This window comes from Acromyrmex echinatior, chromosome 10, assembly GCF_024713525.1.
Source record: "Acromyrmex echinatior isolate Ae372 chromosome 10, ASM2471352v2, whole genome shotgun sequence".
In the NCBI taxonomy this organism is placed as follows: domain Eukaryota; kingdom Metazoa; phylum Arthropoda; class Insecta; order Hymenoptera; family Formicidae; genus Acromyrmex; species Acromyrmex echinatior.
The window spans coordinates 12,965,048-12,985,054 of NC_141861.1; the positions used below are offsets into that span (position 1 = coordinate 12,965,048).

The 20,007-nt window shown below is 31.6% G+C and overlaps 1 protein-coding gene and 1 long non-coding RNA gene across 5 annotated transcripts in view; both read left to right on the forward strand.

Annotated features, from left to right (window-relative positions):
* Gdh (glutamate dehydrogenase, mitochondrial) overlaps positions 1–20,007 on the forward strand; it is a 121,542-nt gene that overhangs the window by 36,421 nt on the left and 65,114 nt on the right. The gene's annotated exons all lie outside the window — the stretch shown is intronic.
* LOC147908392 (uncharacterized) lies at positions 16,963–19,368 on the forward strand. Its single transcript, XR_015546439.1, has 2 exons — positions 16,963–18,518; positions 18,925–19,368. It is a non-coding gene; the product is annotated as an uncharacterized LOC147908392 (long non-coding RNA).

Sequence of the window (20,007 nt, forward strand, 5' to 3'; positions counted from 1 at the left end):
TATATTAAAAATTTTTATTAGGCTTGTAGTCCTCTTTTATATTATTATTTAAAAAATATATATTTTATATAAACACAGTTGCCAGTTCTCCGGTTTTCTACTGGAGACTCCGGCTTTTTTGGACTTAGTTATAATGGATTAAGTTTAATTTAACTGTGAATTCTTTTCGTAATTGTTTCAGCAGAAATGGCACCTTATAAACATTTCAATGTTTGCTTATTAGTTTCTTTTCTAATAATTAAATTTAATAAATTTAATTATTTTGTATATGCTTTTATTGTGTATGTAATCACTGTGCGCGCGCGCGCGTGTATGTGTGTGTGTGTGTTGTTATTTACTTAATTTTTATTACAATTCTTTTTACCAATATCATTAATAGCATTATAAGTATCTACGATATTTTCAAGTTCTAACAAATCTACAAGAGTTTCTTGCGAAAAAAATAATTTTTCTTATTTATGATTTGATAATTTTTCTTTGAAAATATATAATGTATCCGTAAAACTACTAGTGATATAAACTGTAACCATAAATTATTTACTTTTACATGTCTATTAAGCTAGAATGCCATAATCATATGAGATATATGGAGGACTTAGTGCTTTTTTTGTTGCTCTAATCCCGATTTGATTGCTTTAATCGTTTAGCAAGAGACTTTTTTTCCTGACTTTTAATAAAGTTAGAGAATGCACATTAAAAAAAAATAATAAAAACAAAAATATTAACACTATAATTTATTACTATTATAATTATATGCTCGTAATATGAACTACTTTAAATTTCGGAGTGCTATCCTTTACGCAAAAAAAAAAAAAATTATTTGTGGATAACAAGTCCCTGTTGCTGTAAAACCAATCAGCAGAATTTCATGAAACCTTCTGTGAATCGTGCACTACTCTACAAAATGTATTGTATACGGACGATTTTTGTGTTCCATCCTAAAGCATGCGTTATATAAGAGAGAAGTACCAAAAATAACGGTTTCGAAATTTTTTCCATTGTAATTCTTTTACTGATTTGATTGTTCGCGAAATACATGTTAACCAATTTTATTATATTGTTCTGATTTTATTGCTCCACTATTAAATCTATTAATAAAATTAAAAATTTATTAATAAAAATGGAATTGATTTTACTTCTAAGATGCTTATATAATCATGTTCCATAAAACTTTCAATTGAGTTAAATAACGAGAGATAACAAGATTATAAAATTAAAATTAAAATTGTAAGTAAAGATGATGTAACAAAGCAAAGAAATCAGAATATTTATTTGCTGTTATATAAGGCAATCTATTTGTTCGCTATTATACAAGGTACTCGAAAACAGGTGTTAAGTGGGATCAGCTGTTGTTAAGGAAATTATCGAAGAGGCATTTAGATTCCGTGTCACGTGAAATTTTAGAGACAGAACATAAATTGAAGAATACATAAAATATGATTATTTGCGAGTTGAAAACATTTATGAAACGTCGACATTATTTTTAGATATTTTTTTATAGCTTCTCTGTTATAGGCGATGAAATGAACAAAAAATATACTCTGTTCGTATACTTTTTAGTTTTTTATATGTACATATAGCTGACAATTTTACTGACAATTTTACTTAGAATTTAAATACAAAGCAGTTTTTTTCTATGAAAATGTTGAGATTTTTATAATTTTTAAGCGTTCAATTTTATTAAAATTAAATATTTTTTGTAAACATTAAAGTTGTCATTAAATAATAAAAATTTCATTTAATGAATTCTAAATAAACTTTAATTTAATGGAATTTGAATTTGAATTGTGTTCATGTGAAATATTTAGTAATTATTATTGATTTCTAAAATTTTGATTAAAAAATTTTTATGTGTGGAATGATAGAGAATAATAAAATTATGTAAAAGAAACTATACATTTTTATTTTATAAAGACATTAATAATGTTGATATTATAAACAATGTATAATAAATTGTACAAAATTTGTTGCATATATTATATTTGTCGTTTAAACTGTGAAACTTTTATTTAGCACACATTTTCTAAAATAAGAAATAATGAATCTTAACCTTCTGAGGATCGCCATGTTTTTGATCGACTTGTTTATTTTAAGAACTAAAACTTTTTTGTCAATGTCATGGAGTTGAGTGATAAAAAAGGTGGTGCCACTATCGAGTCCCTAAAGGGATCTCCGGTCAGAAAAAAATGACATTCCTTATTTTTGGTTTTTTAAATTAAATATTTAAATTAGATATTGTTAGAATTAATTGTCTAACATCATTGTAGAGTAAAAATTTCACAAAAAACGTATGTGAAAATATTTTTATAGGGCAAAATCGATAAAAATGCATTATATGTCTTCAGTTTTGCAAAAAATGTATATAGTGTATACAAAATATAAAAGGAATATAGAAAATATAACGAAAATATATATGTTTTACTTAATACACGCTTCAGAACATACCATACCATGCACGGTACATTGGTGTGATATGTCCAATACATGTGCGGACATCAATTACAACATATTTGAGCTAATTAAGAGTTGCAAACACTACAAATTCTAAAAAAATAATTAACATTCAAAGTCTCCAAAGGGGTCTCTGATCCTCCAAAAGTTAATATCTGTATTTTAAATAAATGGTAAATCTTGTATATTATAATAGAAGTAATGGCCATAACGGTTAAAGCTAGATCTTTAATGCTTAAATAATTCAATCTGAATTACTATATATATTATATATACAGGGTTGGCCATATTCGACGGAAAGATCTGGCAACACTGTAACTTTTGACAGAGATGTTAGATCGAGTAACGACGTTTCCCATGATTGAAAAAAAAAACATCTTTCCGTCGAATATGACCAACCCTGTACATGTACATATATATATATAGTAATTCAGATTGAATTACTTAACACTAGAACTACCAGAATTTTTTACCTCTTATGATTACTACTAGAGCGGTCATTTTGACCGCTGATATAAAGAATATATTCGTGCGCTATAAAAATTATTTAATTAGAAAAAATCGATTTTAATGTACAGTGGCAATTATAAAAATAGCCACTTTCATTAAAATAAATAAACTGCTTATTTTACCAATTTATTTTCACTTACCAGTAGCCTTATTTATTGTACAGTAACAACAGCTCATATCATTCTAAAAATTGTAACAAACTGTTGCTGAAATAAAGTGTATATCGTATTGGAAAATTTTAAAGTACTTTACACTATCAATAGTTTGATCAAAATAATAAAGCCAAAATAAATTAATTAATATACAATAAAATTATCTATTACGTATTAATTATTATAATTTTATAGATTATGTCTAGTGAAAATATAACAAAATTTAATCAATTATCTAAAATTACAACTAAATGGGGCGAAATACTCATTGTAAAGCTAATAAAAGAAAAATTTTAATTTTACATAACGAAAGAAAATTGTAAAGAGAAATTATTAAAATTATTTGTCGTTCCAGGAAACTGGTAGAAATGCATTAAAACTTAAAAATGATAAAGAAACTAGAGATTCCAAGCGAAAAACTATATGTCGAATTGATCGTAAAATTGTACATTTCTAAGATTGATCCATTCAAGTCACCAAATGAAATTGAAAATGACTTAATCTTTCCATAACGTACAGTTTGATGAAGGCTTCAAGAATGCAATCTAAATGGTATATAAAACTGCCAGAAAAGTTCTATTTTTAAATTTGATGAATATAAGATGCAGATTACAATTTGCACAAGATCAGTAAAATGGAATGGTCTAGGAATTAAAAAAATGGAGAAATATTTTATGGTTTTTCTAGTATATTTATAGTAGCAAATCTTGATTTGGTGGTATTTTCGCATAAAGCCTTCCATCAAATTTATTTTGGTTTCGTTTAATCATAAATATTTCTTTATTTTTTAACTTCTTATGGACCACTCTATTTTACATGGTCTTTCAAAGTTTTAATTTTTTAGTCGTCCACAAAGGAAGAAGAAAATTTATTTTTTATATATACGCACATTTATATTATCATATAGTATGTTTTTAAATTTAAAAAATTAAATTAAACCATAAAAAATATCTTTTTTAAATATATATCATGAATGTGAAACTTATATATTGATTATTATATTATTGATTTAACGCATTCGGTCAAATTGATCGCTGTGATAGTTCTACATAGAATATGAAATTCTCGATCATACGTTAATGATAGAGCTAACGGGTACGGCCTTCTTACAATACTATTACTATTTAAGAAAAGTCACGGAATGAAATTGAGTTAAACCACGAACCGCACAAATGACAAGCGAAAAACTTTGCGAATCAGTCAAAATGACTGCCTTGGTAGTTTTAGTGTTAAGCATTAAAGATCTAGCTTCGAGCGTTATGACTATTATTTCTATTTCTTATTGTTGAATTTACAAATGTATTAACAGAATATTATAAAAAACTTAATACAAGATATCTCACTAAAAATAATCGCATAAAAATGATCTCGTTAAAATAATCGCATTTGGTCAGTCGTAAAATAGATGAAATTCTCTTAAGAGGATGCTGGAATGCCCAATTGGACTTTGCAGATTGATATAAATCTCCGAATTTATTGAACGGAATTAAAAATTTTAATTCATGTGCTTTTTATCATTTTTTGCGATTATTTACTAACTGTCAAATAAGCATAATTTTCGTCCATTTTTACAAATGTTTTAAAGCAATCTCATCATTTTGTTTTATCCAAATTGTCTTTTTTTTAATAAATGGCATGTAATAAAAATTAACGTGTCATTTCTTGCTTTTGACGTCACGATTCAGTATAACTGTGATTTCAGTATAACTGATGATTACTTAAAAGCTTCAAAAGAAAGGTTTATATCGATGTGCAAACGACATGTGCGAACGCTGAACGAAGATTCGGAATGATAAACAAAGTAATAATTGTCGGGACTTGTAGATCAATATAAATCTTTGAATTTACTGAACAGAATTAAAAATCCTTTTACAGGATTAAAATAGACGCAAAAATTTTTGGTAGTGCTGCATATATAGACTTTATATTAAAATCGAAAAAAAAGTATCTAGCAATAGGTGTTTGATCTTTCATTAGATGGCATTGCAATATATTAGATAAGAACAGATGAATGCATTTGAGTTATAACGATATATAATAAATATAAGAAATGAAAGATGTCACTATTATCGAATTTGAAATTAAAAAAAGTACTATCGACCTCGATTAAGTTCGGTCGTCGCTTCAGCATCCCCTTAAGACAGGAATTACAATATCAGAAATTACAGTGCACTGAAAATCTTTAAACTGGCTTTACAGATTGCAAAATTTTATGTTTAATTTCTTCACTTCCAGATAAGTTGCGGATAACCTTATCCAGGAGATATCTCTATTATAATCTGGGAGATATTTCTTATATAAAGTTATTTAGAGGTGAAGATTGGCGTTATAGAATTAAAATTTCCATAAATAGAAAGTCCAAAACTATCCACTTCAAAAAAAAATCGAACAAAAATTATAAGATTCACTTTCGGCTTTTGTACCTTTTGGCTATCACTTGAGATTAATGTTTGTTTGATATAAATTTATAAACGTTTTAGGCTCGGCTTTTTATTTGGATAACTTGTAATTAGGTTTAAGCTGATGTTTTATCCAATGAGCTTCATTTATAATGATGTTATTGTGAAGCCCATTGATGAAACGTCACATTAAGCCTGACGAGGAAATCCTAAAGTCTGTATTACCAACTAAACTATATATTTTTCAGTTATAACAATTACTTTCTTGTTTTCTTACTGATTTGAAAATTCTTTTCCAGAATTCAATTACACGCATTAATACGTGTTTGTGAAGTTTAATTTATGCTAAGTACGACAAAAAATTTCGAAATGTAGATCTTCTTTACCATTTTTTAGTCTAATATGACGCTCCAGAGCTGTCACATCGTAACAATATTTGTTTTATATAAAAGCTGTGCAATCTGTACTTATGAAATGGTAGGCCCTTATACCATAGACTAATAATTTGCATGAAGAAAACGTGAAGTTCTTAAAAATGGACTTAGACATCTAATTAAAACATAGTTGTTATGTGAAAATTTATGTGTGACATGCGTGAGTGAGATATTGATGTAGTAATGTGTCAATGACACGTAAATCGTCTGTGTGTAAGTTTACAATATGACTAATCGTTTTTAGGATCCCCTTAACCACAAGTGGACCATATAACGAAAAGTTCATAGAATAAAATAAATCTGCAGCGGAGCTTGGATTACTTGAACGAATTTGTGGAACTAAGGCTTGTATTCATAGTTGATTCTTATATTTAAGATTGTCTTAAGTACAGTCTTAAGATGTCATGATCAATCAGAAAGCCGTATCTTAAGACACTATTTAAGCCGTATTCGTATCTTAAGACACTATTTAAGACGGTCTTAACATAAGAATCAACTATTTAATACTAAAAATCGCCCAATATTGGTTTTCAATAATTTTTTCACTCAAGTATTATTAATTTTATAGAAAAACAGCAAGTGACAAAAATTGTTTATTTTCTTCTCATAAAGCTTTGAGAATTTTTTCAGAATTTTTTAGTACCGCATTTTCTTATGGTAAAAATAGTTGCCAATATAAGAAAATGCAATACTAAAAAGTCGATAAAATATTCTGAAAAATTTTTTAGAGCTCTGCAAGAAGAAAATAAATAATTTTTGTCTTTCGCTTGTTTTTCTATAAATTTGATAATACTCGAGTAAAAAATTATTGAAAATCAATATTTGATGATTTCTAATAACTAATATCTTGTTAATTATTGTGAAAATTGTAAAATGGTAGAAAATTTTTCGACTTAGTTCAGTCCGCCCTACTCCTATGCGAGAAATTTATCGTTACTTATCAAGCATTCTGTATAATTAAATATTAATTATTATTATATGCAATATGTATTATTGTAGACTTGTATAAACCGTGTTGTTTCTTTGTTGTAGATACACATTACGCTTCTCAGTATGCATCAGAAGTTTATAAAATTTTTTTATCTATTAATAATACGGAAGAGAAATAGGCAAAAGTTAATTTTAAATAGACACAAAATTTAATTCGATTATTAGTAGATATACGTCTATGTGAAGAATCAAAATTTAATAGACCGATTACAAAAAAAGCAATTATGGCAAAATATTGCTAAGGAAATAAATAATATTAACAGTGCTGTTACAGGAAGTATGTGTGATATAAAATATAGAAATTTATTAGCAACATATAGTGCTAATAAAAAGAAACAAAATAGCACTGGGAAAAGTAGTATTTCATGGGAGCTTTTGAAATGTTTGACATGGTATCCCTTTTACTAGCATGCTAGATAATAGTTTAGAACCTGAAGCTCATTCATCAACAACTTCTGCAGATACTGATATTCAAAAAGAAATGTATTGGTACAAATATTATTAAGGGATCATCTCAGTTTACAGCGTAAAAAAAAGTGATTTTTCGAAATTTTTTTTCTCAAAAACTACAAAAGCTTTTAACATAGACTTTTTATGGTGCTTTTTTTTATTCTTTAAACTTAAAACAAATTTTTTTATGACAAAAAATACATTTTTTATGGCTTGTTTGTAATCAAAGTGGATGATCAAAAAGTAGATTGCTCGTTGGCGTAGTAAATATCTCTACTTTGGAATATCTGAAACGAAAAATTCAAAAAGATTCTTAAATTGTTAGTCAATGGTTATAGCCGCGGAACTAGAAAAAATTAATTTTATCAAAAAATATAATAATAAAATGGCAGCCATTTGCAAAAAGATTGAAAAAAATGGATTTTTTTCAGTCGTTTATGTCTTATAAAAATCGAACAAATTAATATTTTGAATTAATTCCAGTTCAGGATATAATTATAGATGTAAAATAAGCTATTAAAATTTCAGAGCGATCGGATAAATAGTTTTCGAAAAATCTCCTAGGCCGCATTGAAAAAAGTCGTTTTGAGAAAAACGCGTTTAAAATTTGTAGTACAAATTATAAACAAACTTTATTTACCTTTAATCGGCGATGCTTACAATATGCTTTCTACTTCTTCAAACAAGTCACCTGCTCTGACTTCTCTTCGCGCCATTTTTTCTCTCTTTGTCCATTTTGCATAGAAAATTCCAAAAATAAAGAACAGAGCAAGCGCTCAGAGCGTATCTGCTTCAATGCGTTTAAAAGTACATAAATATTTTGAGTTTGTTCATGTAATTTTGGAATTATATTTTCGATAGTACATACTTTCAAAAAATGTAATAAAAAAAATCGATTTTTTTAAGTTGACAAATTGAGATGACCCCTTAAGGAAGATAGCATTGAGGATAGTATTCAAGATAATATAATAAATATTAAAAATGATAAATATAATAAAGAGAAAATAATTCAGAAGAATTATTTTCTGTGGAAAATTGTCTTATGAAAAAATTACAGAAAGATAAAGATATATAAGAAAAAAAAACTGAGATTAGCGGCAGAAAAAGAAAATAGAAAAAAATAAATGTTTACAGAAAAAATTTGAAAGAAAAAGAGATTGAAACTATGTTGGAACTTGCTAAAGTGTTAAAAAAGGAATAACATAATCTTTAAGTTAACAAAAGTTTATGCAAAAATCCACCTTTTATATTATATATATCTGTCTTTAATACTATCCTTTTTTAAGTTAACTTTAACATAAGTTTATTTTAAGTAATAGTATCTGATATTTTATTGCAGTATTATATTTGTGTAATATCACATTTTTTTTACTATGGAAATGATAAAGATTAGATTTGATTTAAAATAAGATTCAAAAATAATACGATTAAAGTTATTTTTCTCCTATAAGTTGATAAGTATAATATAACATTTCTTTATATAAATAAAAATAAATAAAAAGAACAAAGGGCTACGAGCCTAAAACAATCAACATAAAATAACAATTTGCATTAAATAGTTAAAAAATGAAATAAAACATGTCATAAAATTAAAAACGTAAAATATAATTTGACAGTCAGCAAGTGAACAAAAACAAACGTTCCGATCCCTATTGGATCATTTTCAATGTGACGACAAGATAATAATAGAAATGTAACGTAGATAAAATATATAGAAATTAAATAAAATTCGAACGTAATATCAACTATAAAAATAACGTAATATCAACTATAAAACTCGCTCCAAATTGAGAGAAAACCAAACAAACGATTGTAGTTGACACCAATGTATTCCTCCGAACAGTGTGTGTGCATAAGGACGAACATGTTTCTGTTAACAAGTACAAATTGTAATAATAAATTAACGACAGAAATAAATAAAAATAATAAGAAAAGTACAAATCGAGTCGCAAACAATAAAAAGAAAGGTACAAAATAAGTCGCAAGTAATAAATTAAAATTAAAAGAAAGAGGCAAAAATTATCTTTGATATTATAAGAAATGCACATAAGAGTTATTAATGTCAATAGAGAAAGAGTAAAATGCCGTCATTTATTGTATATGTATAATGAGTTTAGAACAGATAAATTTAAAATAAATACCTTATGTGTGTCAAAATGATATATAATCGATTAGACAATGCGGTGAGAATCAAAATTGATCATCTCTCTAGGAAGCTAAGAGATAAAATAAAGTACGACATATAAAGACAGGAAGGTTGAAATGGAAAATTAAAAAGGAAGGGGAACATAAAAAGAAGAAAATAAAGTAGAGGAGAGAGAAAGTAGGGAGAGAAGAGATGGATAGGAAAGGGAAAGCAGTTAAGAAGGAGAAAGAGATTGGATGATCTGTGAGTAGGTATCAGGTAAAGATTCGGTATCATTTTGTCTATTAAGACCCTGTTTCTGTCTTTTAATATGAATCATTTCAGACACCAATCTCTTATTATAAGAAGATTCGCAATCTAAAATTTTCACATCGTTCCATTTAAAATTATGATCAAAATTAATTCGATGGTCAGTTATGACACTAGGAGAACCCGTATTCTTTCTAATGTTAGAGATATGTTCGCGTAGTCTCGTACTCAATTTTTTTTTGTCTGACCAACATAACTCGCCTCACAATCATCACAGGAGATCTTATAAACAACATTCTGATTGGATAGGAAATTAAGCTCTTTTCCTCTCTTTATAAAGCTTTTTAATGTGTTGGGAATAGAAAAGACTAATTTACAATGAAACATAATAGAGAACATACTGAGAAGGAAACTTTCAGAAATAGATTTGACATAAGGAAAATATTATTTGACATAAGGATAATATCGTAAAATATTTGTCTTTCTCACGTGAATAATGTGTAATATCTTTATGTATATGAAACTTTAATCTACGTTCAATTGTAAAGAAAATAAAGGGAAGAGGATAACAGTTGTTTAAAAAAGTATGAATAATACCTCTATCAAATTTTTTTGTTGGAACCGTGGATGTGATAATAGGATAATTTTGTCAATGAAACTGATGATAGTATCTTTTTTATGGCAAAGAAGATGATTTGAATGGAAATTAAGGAACCTTCCGGAAAACATCTTTTTATGATAAATGTCAAATATAATTCTCTGATTATCTATAACAAGCATTGTATCAAGAAAACTTAATCTGTCACTTGTATCAACCTCCAAGGTAAACTGCAATCTCGTATGTAAAGAGTTAAAAATATTCAAAGTGTCATTGATAGTATCAGATGGAAGCGCGAGAAGAATATCGTCTACATATCTAAAATAAAACAAAGGTCGTACTGACAATTTTTTAAGAGCTGTTTCCTCTAGATCTTACATTACAATGTCGACGATTATCAGACATAATAGTGAACCCATCGGAGTGCCGAACACCTGTGTGTCTGTAAGTTCTATTATTAAAAAAAGTTCTATTAGTAAAAAAGGTAGAATTTAAAATAAATCTAACAGCAATAATAAACTCATTTTTTGAGATGCTTGTCTTCGCCGAGATGTAAACCCATCTCCTATCGATGCTATTTAATGCTAGCTCAATAGGAATATTAGTAAAAAAGGATTAGCTCACTTTATTTTTTCAATCATTTGCTCCAGAGGGACAATTCCCCTCTGGGGTAATACAGACAAGAAGCGGCTAAGCCGCGCGCTAAATATATATATATATATACATTTGCGGGGGACAAAAGCCCCCCTCGCATAGGCAATTAAAACTAAGGGACTGGGGCCCCCAGCCTGAGCAGAAAAATATCACATATAGTCTAATCTCCCCAGCACGCATGCTGGGGAGATGCGTAATCACAGATATCGTGCTCCTCCGGGATATCACAGAAGAATCGTCAACAAATAAAAGTCCCGGAGGAACGCGCACGGCAATAAAATAAAATAAAATAAATAAATAAATATATCACGGACATGCATACTCGTATAAAACATAATATTGTTTTTCGCGGCATTCACACTCGGACGGTCAGGGCCCCATATCAGAAAAGATAGAAAAAAGATAAATAAAAGAAGAATAAAGAAAGAAAAGAAAAGAATAAGAAAAAAAAGAAAGAAAATAGAGTCAAAGAAAAAGATAAAAATAGCGTAGCTAATAATAAAAAAACAATAGAGTAGTACAGAAAGCGTACGCGAGTATAAATATATATAAATAAAACCAGCAGAGACCCGCCCAACAGTCAAATAATAAATATCACAGTAAAAGTGAAGTGGTTAATGTGGTTGGGCATTGGGCCACTCTCTCCTGCTTGGTTTAAAAAGGGGGGGCCAAGACAAAGACAATATAATTTACGCGACATTCACACTACCCGGACCGCGACGCGCCGCGTCCTGTGCGCTTCTTTCCTCGGCGAGTCAGCATCGACGAACCGCTCTCGGCGGCGTCGCAAGGAGATCCCCAGAGGGACGGGAGGGAGCCAGGTACTGGCGGGTGTCGGACACATGCTCCACATATATGTCGCGTGACCAGCGAATAGTATCCGAGACAATGAGGCGCCGCATCATAGCTGCATACTGGTTGCCAACCTGTAGCAGTCTCAACACCGCCTCATTCCTCGGATCCTACGAGCCGAGGGCGCTGACAACGAAGACCGTCGGCCTTCACGACGACACAGTACCCTCGCCGCTGTAGCTCCTCTGCCAGAGGCGAGTATTTGGCGATTTTCCTCGCTCTGGCGTCCTCGAAAGCGGTCCAGCGGTTTTCGAATGGCACCGTGACGTCGCAGATGACGATGATTTGGAGGGCTCGTGCCTGACCACGAGATCAGGTCGTAGCGCCCCCAATTCATCGCTGACACCCTCCACCCGCTGATCTAACCCGCACTACCCCTGGAAGGTGAGTGGCCTTCCAAAGGCGGTGCAGGAGAGCATCGTGCCTCAGCTGTATCGCGGCGGAGTGGATGCCGCAGTGACAGAGCACGTGGGGTAATGTCTCCGATACCTCACCGCATCGCCGGCAGCGCTTGTCGTTGGCTTCCCAACGTCGTGCGCCGTTGAGAGGAAGAACATCTAACCGGGCTTTATGAATAAAGCGCCAGTTGGCGAAGCGAGTGAAGCTGCCGCCGCGGATAAAGTGATTGCTCACTCGGCTCCGCGATGACACCTCGAAGACCTTACCCTGATCAGGCTTGTTAAGCAACCTATTAGCATAGTGCTCTGCTACAGCTGAGCGCAACCGATTCACTACCTGACCGCGCGCTTCAGGCGGAATCTTGATCGCTGCCCCTCTGAGCCCTCGACACTCCTCAACGTCATCTCCTCCGTGGCCTCGACCCACCGCCAACGCAGGGACAACTTCTCGGACTGTCTGAGCGCAGCGTTCCGCGCACTTGACCAGAGCGAAGCCTCCCCTCCGCCCCTCATCCTTCCATCCAGCGAGCCAGATAGGAAGGAGGCGATATCCTCGCAACTAGGGGCGTGGCCGATCCTGCGCCCAACCACTCCCCTCAGCGATTCCCACGCCAACGACGTCCTCACCGCGCCATCGCGCACCGTTAACATACGGTACGCGTGGGCAACCGTGAGGACGTCGGCGAGGTCAGAGAGCGGCAGGAGTCCACATCCCCCCCAACGGGGCGGCATGTAGACTCCGCACTTGCTCGCTGAGGGAGGTTGAGCCAGGATTTAACATGCCTACGGATGTTAAGGTCCACGGCCGTGAGGAGATCCTCGAATACTCTGGCCCCCCGGAGCAGAAAGTCAAGTCTGGGTAGGATGAAGGTCCCCAGCATCTCTATCTTCTGTCACGGAGCCAGGAGTGAGCGGTCGACAGCGCGCAGGTCCGAGACGATGTTCCCGACGGCGGCGTAGGGCGTCTGATCCACGGAGAACCCGGTTGGAACGCCAAGATGGGTGTACGACTCACCCTGAGTCAGGGGGTTGATCGTCTCCCCCTGGATTTGGAATGACGTCGGCAGGATCCTGCCGCCATTCCCCGCACCGACGTGCAGGGTGGCACACTTTGCAGGGTTGAACCGCAGCCCCACCGACGCTGCCTCTGCCTCCACAGAGGCTAGCATCCTCTCCATCCCCTCGGGCGTCTGGGCCAGTAGTGCGATGTCGTCCGCGTAAGCCAGTGCCGACCAGGTATTTTCGTGGAGGGAATACTCGTCATTCGCCTCGGCCGCCACACGGACGACCGAGTCGATGGCCAGGTTGAAAATTATAGGGCTTAGCGGACAATCCTGACAGACGCCCGACCGGATGGGGATGGGTGCTGTGTGACCCTCGGCGGTTCGCACCCTTGTCGTGCAACCATCGTACATGGAGTCCTATATCGCTATGAGACCCCGTAGCACCGCGGATCTTAGAAGAAGCGGCGGATCGTCGCGTGCGGGATCGATCCAAACGCGTTGGACAGATCCAGCCACACGACGACCGCCTGGCGCTTAGAGCGCTTGGTGTGCATCAGGACCTCCTGCAGGACGAAGTTGTGCTCGTAGCATCCCTCGTCCCGCAGGAAGCCCTTCTGCGCGGAGCAAAGCTTCCCGCGGATGATCGCCCAGTCGGTCAATCGGTCGGCCAAGAGCGCGGCGAAGAGTCTAGGGACGGTATCCCCTAGAGCGAGAGGGCGCCAGTTCTCCAATACATAAAAAACGTAAAAAAGGATACTATATTCAATGAAGCTAAAACATATTCAGGATCAAAAACAGTACCATTTAAATGCTCAACCAAATGGAGACTGTCTCTAATGTAACTAGGAGTTTTTGGTATACTATCACTAATTAAATTATGTAAAAAAAGAGAAAAATAATATAATGGACTGTTAACAGATGAAACAATAACTCTCAACGGGTTACCATCTTTATGTATTTTAGTCAAACCGTAAGCTCTAGGTATAACACCATCAGTTATAAGCAATCTACGATATGTTTGTTTCGTCAATAAAATGATCCTGCTTCCATCTCACCAACAAGTGCGTAAGTCCTGAGTCAATTTTCTAATTGGATCTTTATTAACAAAAGCATAAGTGTTAGTGTCTGAGAGAATCTCCTCCATTTTTGATACGTAGGCGTCCTTGTCCAGAGCAACAGTGACACTACCCTTATCGGCGTTTGTGATAAGTATATTGGATGGTTATTAATAAATCTTTTGGTTGTACGTAACCATATCAAAACCAGTTCGTCAGTAAATGTAGGAGAAGGAAAATTGTTGTGGAATCTATTGAGTATTGGAAAAGAATTATTCCTAACAAAATTAATAATATTATTAGGATGACCAATTATATTATAATACTTTCGATATGTTTAATAAATTCAATCAAGGTACTGTCTTTATTATATTTATTGATAGGAAGTCCAAATTTTTCACCGAGTTGTAACAAGTAACGAACCTCTAAGGGAATATCAATGCCACTCAAGTTGATAAACCATTTTTCATGTAAAGTATCCAAAGGAAGCGCCTCATTAAAATTATCGGGATCAATATCAATTCTTTCAAACTTAGATTGGATATTATGCGAGAACTTATCGACAACAAGTTGAATATTTGAAGGGTAATCATTCGTGTCGTAAGAAATCTAATTTTAGTCTAATTTTAGATTTCGATAATTTTAAATTTTTTTGTCGCAACCAATCTATTTTTTTATTGATTCTGAACATTTGTTTAGAAAAGTGAGAATTGGTATGATCCAAATATTTAAAAAATTGATCAACAACAGAGAATGGTAAAATGTCAGAGATTGTGTTAGAAAGGAAGAAAATATCGTTTCTGGTTAAATACAAATGGCAGTAAGCATCTCTCCAATCGTATAATTACCTTTACATTGTTAAGTTGAATCCTTTCAAGTCTTTTGTATTACTGTATAATGAAAAACAATTGAATTTAGTCAGCTTATATAAATGTGGAGGAACTAATTCTAATTTCAAGCAAGAATTAATAAATTTAATGCGAGTCCTAATATTCACATTCAATTTGATAAGATTACATATTCAGCAAGTTACAAATGTGAAAACCAAATCGTAACCACTTAAAACTAACCTACAGAAAAATGGACACGACAAAAAAAACATAATCGAAACAATCAATAAATGCAAACAAGACAATGATCTCTGTCACACAACTAGACGAAAGGATCCTATCCATTCTCTCATATGTTAAAGGAACAACAGATTGGCAGAATATTAAACAAACACAATATCCGAACTATCTTTAAATCACCCAAAAAGATAAGACAAATCTTAATAAATCCTAAAAATCAAAAATCTCCACTCAGCTTCGCAAGAATATATAAAATACTTTGTCCACATTAAATTATTTGAAGCATTAAAGATCTAGCTTCGATCTTTATATCTAATATAATCGCAGAAAACGAAATAGTTCTTAAAAAGAATAAGCTCTAAGGTGATATTAAAATGATTGTTTTGTAAACAAATGGATGACTTCAAACTAAATAAGATAAGAAAAGATTATGAAACATTTGATTTTGATTAATCAAAATCTGTACATGTTTTTTATTTTAAAGATTGTATTATTTCATTTCTTAATGTTAATGCATTCAACGGGATATCTTCATTGTAATTAAAATTATTACTTGTGTCAAAATAATCATCATCAATTTATTTTTTTATAACTTCTGTACCGACATCATCTCTTGTATTAATGTAATATGCAGCATGTTAAAATAATGTATTTAGTATACTCTATTTCAATACATTAACAAATTTTAATCTTCTAAATAAACATTTTAAACGGTCATAAATTCGTTTGATAATGACTCTAGTACTAGATAATTTTTTATTAAAAGGGTTCAGGCGTTAAATGCCCATTATCAAAGGGACTATGATAAAAGTTTGTAGAGAATAAGTCGAGTCTGCTAAAAGATATATATTCGAAGGAAGCATTTGTTCTTGATTTTCATTTAGTTTTTCGTATATTGAGGAATTTTGCCACATTCGAATCATGTGTTGATCTTGGCCATTCACAATGTACAATAAATTCTCTTTTGGCGTTGCAGATACCTTGTAATAATACGAAGCAAAAACTTTTCCTTGTTATAAGAATTGTCATTTATAGGTCCAGGTATTGAAATATGCGATTCATCTGTACATCCAAAGACATTAGGGAAACTTCCTTGTACCCTTAACTAATTAAATTGTTTGATTTTCTCAAGTACAGCTCTTTCTTTAGATCAAAATATATAATTTTGTATTTTCTTAATTAGTAATTTGCAAGTTCGTATAAATATAGTATGAGCGTTTCCTTTACTTAGACCAAAACGGTCTGCAGTTGACTGAATCGAAATCTTGATTTGCAACAATCTATATAGTTAATAAAACTGTTTTTTTAATTGACATTGGCGAACTTCCTATTCTTATTTATCTAAATCTTGAATAAGATTATGGATATATAAAATTAGTGTTAAATATTATAAACACTTCATGTATTATCAATAAGATTGGAAATAAGATCGTTTATGTTAGATACATTATTTTAAATACGAAGCGCCACTACGGTTTGAATGTTAAGATGTTGAACTATTATATATATATATATATATATATATATATATATATATATTTAAATGAATTAATTTCAGAAATTATAATTGTGTGCCGATATGATTATCGGACTTCCAACGATATTTGACCTTAAATATAATAAATGAATATTAAAGTCGAAAAATATTAAAAAACTTACAAGAATTGCTGTGAGTTCACCTGGAGATTCAGGAATACGTCAAATACAAATTAGTCCTAACACCATAGTTGTTGTAACGCAAATTCTTTTACTCGTAAATTAAAATTTAAGACGAAACGATAATTAAATAAATATAATATATATTGTATAAGTCGATGAAGTTCATGTTGCGGTATCAATCGTCGTAATAAAAATGTATTATTTTTAGCTATAGGCTTTTAATGGTCGAACAAATAAAAATATGAAGAATTAAGTAACTCAGTCTCTTTGTTTAAATTAATACTGTCAATTAAATTAATACTTCATTTGTCGCTTGATGTTTATAATTTCTGATATTAGTTTTTTATAATAGTTACGTTCTGTGTTTAATATTTGAACGTTATTCCAATCGAAATTATGATTGTGTCCTATGATTAGTGACAATCGAAGGATTGGTTTTATTTCTTTTGATATGTTCTCATTTTTGTGTTCGGAAATCTTCGTTTTTAATTGTCTACATGTTTGTCCAACATAAGACGCAATCATTACAAGAAATTTTACACACAATGTTCGTTTTGTAATCCGCAAGAAGAGAATCTTTTTGCGCTTTTATTATTGAACTGAGTTTGTTAAGGCTAAAAAACGAGAATTTAGTGTCGGTATCTTTGATATTTTTAAATTTTTCGGAAATAGATTGTACATATGGAATTGTGAACCAGCTTTTTTTTTTCTTTAATATTCTTATTTGAGGAATCATTATTCTTATTGGTGGTTTGATTGAGAGTTTTTTTTGTTTATTAAAATTTTAATTCTTCCTCGTATTATATCAAAAATGAAATTTAGTGAATAATCGTTATCTAATAAAATTTTTACCTCTTGTTTCATGTTCTTTTGATGGAATGAAATTAAAAAAAATTTTAACAACCATCCCTATAATAGTTCTTTTTTTTTTGGATATTGGGTGTTGACCCATTTATAATTTGTTAATTGTTTTAATATAAGGAATCTTATTTTATTGTAAGTATAATAAAAAGCTATTTGGAGTTAAGAAATTGTTATAGACATATTGTGTTAGACACTAAACGTCGTTTCAGACCCTTTTATTTGTTTTAAAATATTATTTTGTACTGGCTATTTCCAAAAGAAATAAAGTTAAAGTATTACGACATATTATATTATATATTATTGTATAATACATGAACAAATAATTTTCTTTCAATCAATTAGATGATGCCTGTAAATCTTCTCATGCTAAAAGAATTGGCAGAAATTGAAAGGCAATGAAACCTGCGTGATTTTAATATCCAAAAGAGATTGATGCGAAATAATTCAAGCCCATTTGAGTTAGAAGATAAACACTTTGTCAATACGTGTTTTGTTTGTCAAAGGAACTTGTGCATTTTTTATTGAACGTTTGGCTCCACACATGAACATAAATCTACATCCAAATAGTTTGAGTAAAAATGCGGTTTACTGCAGTCGAAAGAGTGAATCTTTACCTTCAATTTGTTTTTTTATTGAGTGCTGTACGATTTTTTTTTACCGAGTTATTGAAATGGTTATTTTTGCTCTCGATGAAAAAAAATCAAAGTTGAAGTTTATTTTTTAATTTTAAAAGATCGACTTCAAATTAGCATCGTTTGTAATAAAATTTTTACATGATTTGAAGCATTTGAAAATTATGATTTTAAGCTATACGGCAGTTGAAAGAGTGGATTTTTACCTTCAATTTGCTTTTTTTATTGAGTGCTATACGATTTTTCTTCACCGAGTTATTGAATGATAAAACAAAAGTGGTCATTTTTGTTTCAACGTTCAATAACTTGGTGAAAAAAAAGTGTAGCACTCAATAAAAAAGCAAATTGAAAGTAAAGATTCACTCTTTCGTGTAGAGTGTTGCATTGGTGTGTTCAAAGCCAGATTTCTGCCTTCTAGGGAAGAGAGGACTACGATATAGCCTTTATAATATGGAGGTGATAGTAATTGCTTGTGCGGTTTTACATAATCTTTGCATTCAGTATAGATTATCCGAGAACGACTTGGACATAGCAAACATTGAAAATATTAGGAACGAACATAATTGCTTAAAATTTTGATAATTTAGTAAAAAGTAAAAGGATCAGTAATTCATAGGTACTTTAATTAGTTTTAAAGTTAAAAATTACATAAATTTTTTAAGAATTCCTATATGTATAATACTATATATCTTTCTTATACTGATAACATGTGTAATCACATTTTAAATTATCAAACTTAACTTTTCTTATACTAATAATTACATATAATGTCTGTACATTTTTTATAAAAAAAAAAATAAATTTACATTACACGCTTTAGAAAAAAAAACCGAATTTGCTATTTATTTTATACATATAGCTAATTCTTTTTTAGGAACCAAAGTAGGAACTTTGTGAAAAGTTAATTACATTTGCATTGCAAAAAGTATTTACAATATTTACCTAAGTACGAACTTGTAACAGAGCTACAACTATTTTCTTTGGTAGATTCTAAAATGACTTCTTTGATAGACACTAGGGCTTCCGTGTTTTTATTTAATGAAATTACTATGTTATCCATTTTTATCAAAATTTCATCTTGATATTTTTGCAACAAATTTCTTCTAATTTGTAAATGTGGCGTTTGATTGCTTTTTCTTTTTCTATTAGAATTTGCATTTGATATTGTTGGCGTTACGAGTATAATTGATGACTGCGGATATTACTGTAGGTGTGATATTACTGTTGCAGATATTACTGTTGCAGATGTCACCATAGATGTGACTGTTGCTGATGTTACTATTATAGGTGTTGTTCATTATGCTCTATAGGAAGTATATCAATCACATATTCAATACTAATAATATATCAATCAGCTGTCAATATGTTTATAGGTTCTTCATTATACGTTGGAAGCCCCAAACCAAACACTCCACACCAGACATTCCTCTACCCTGTTCT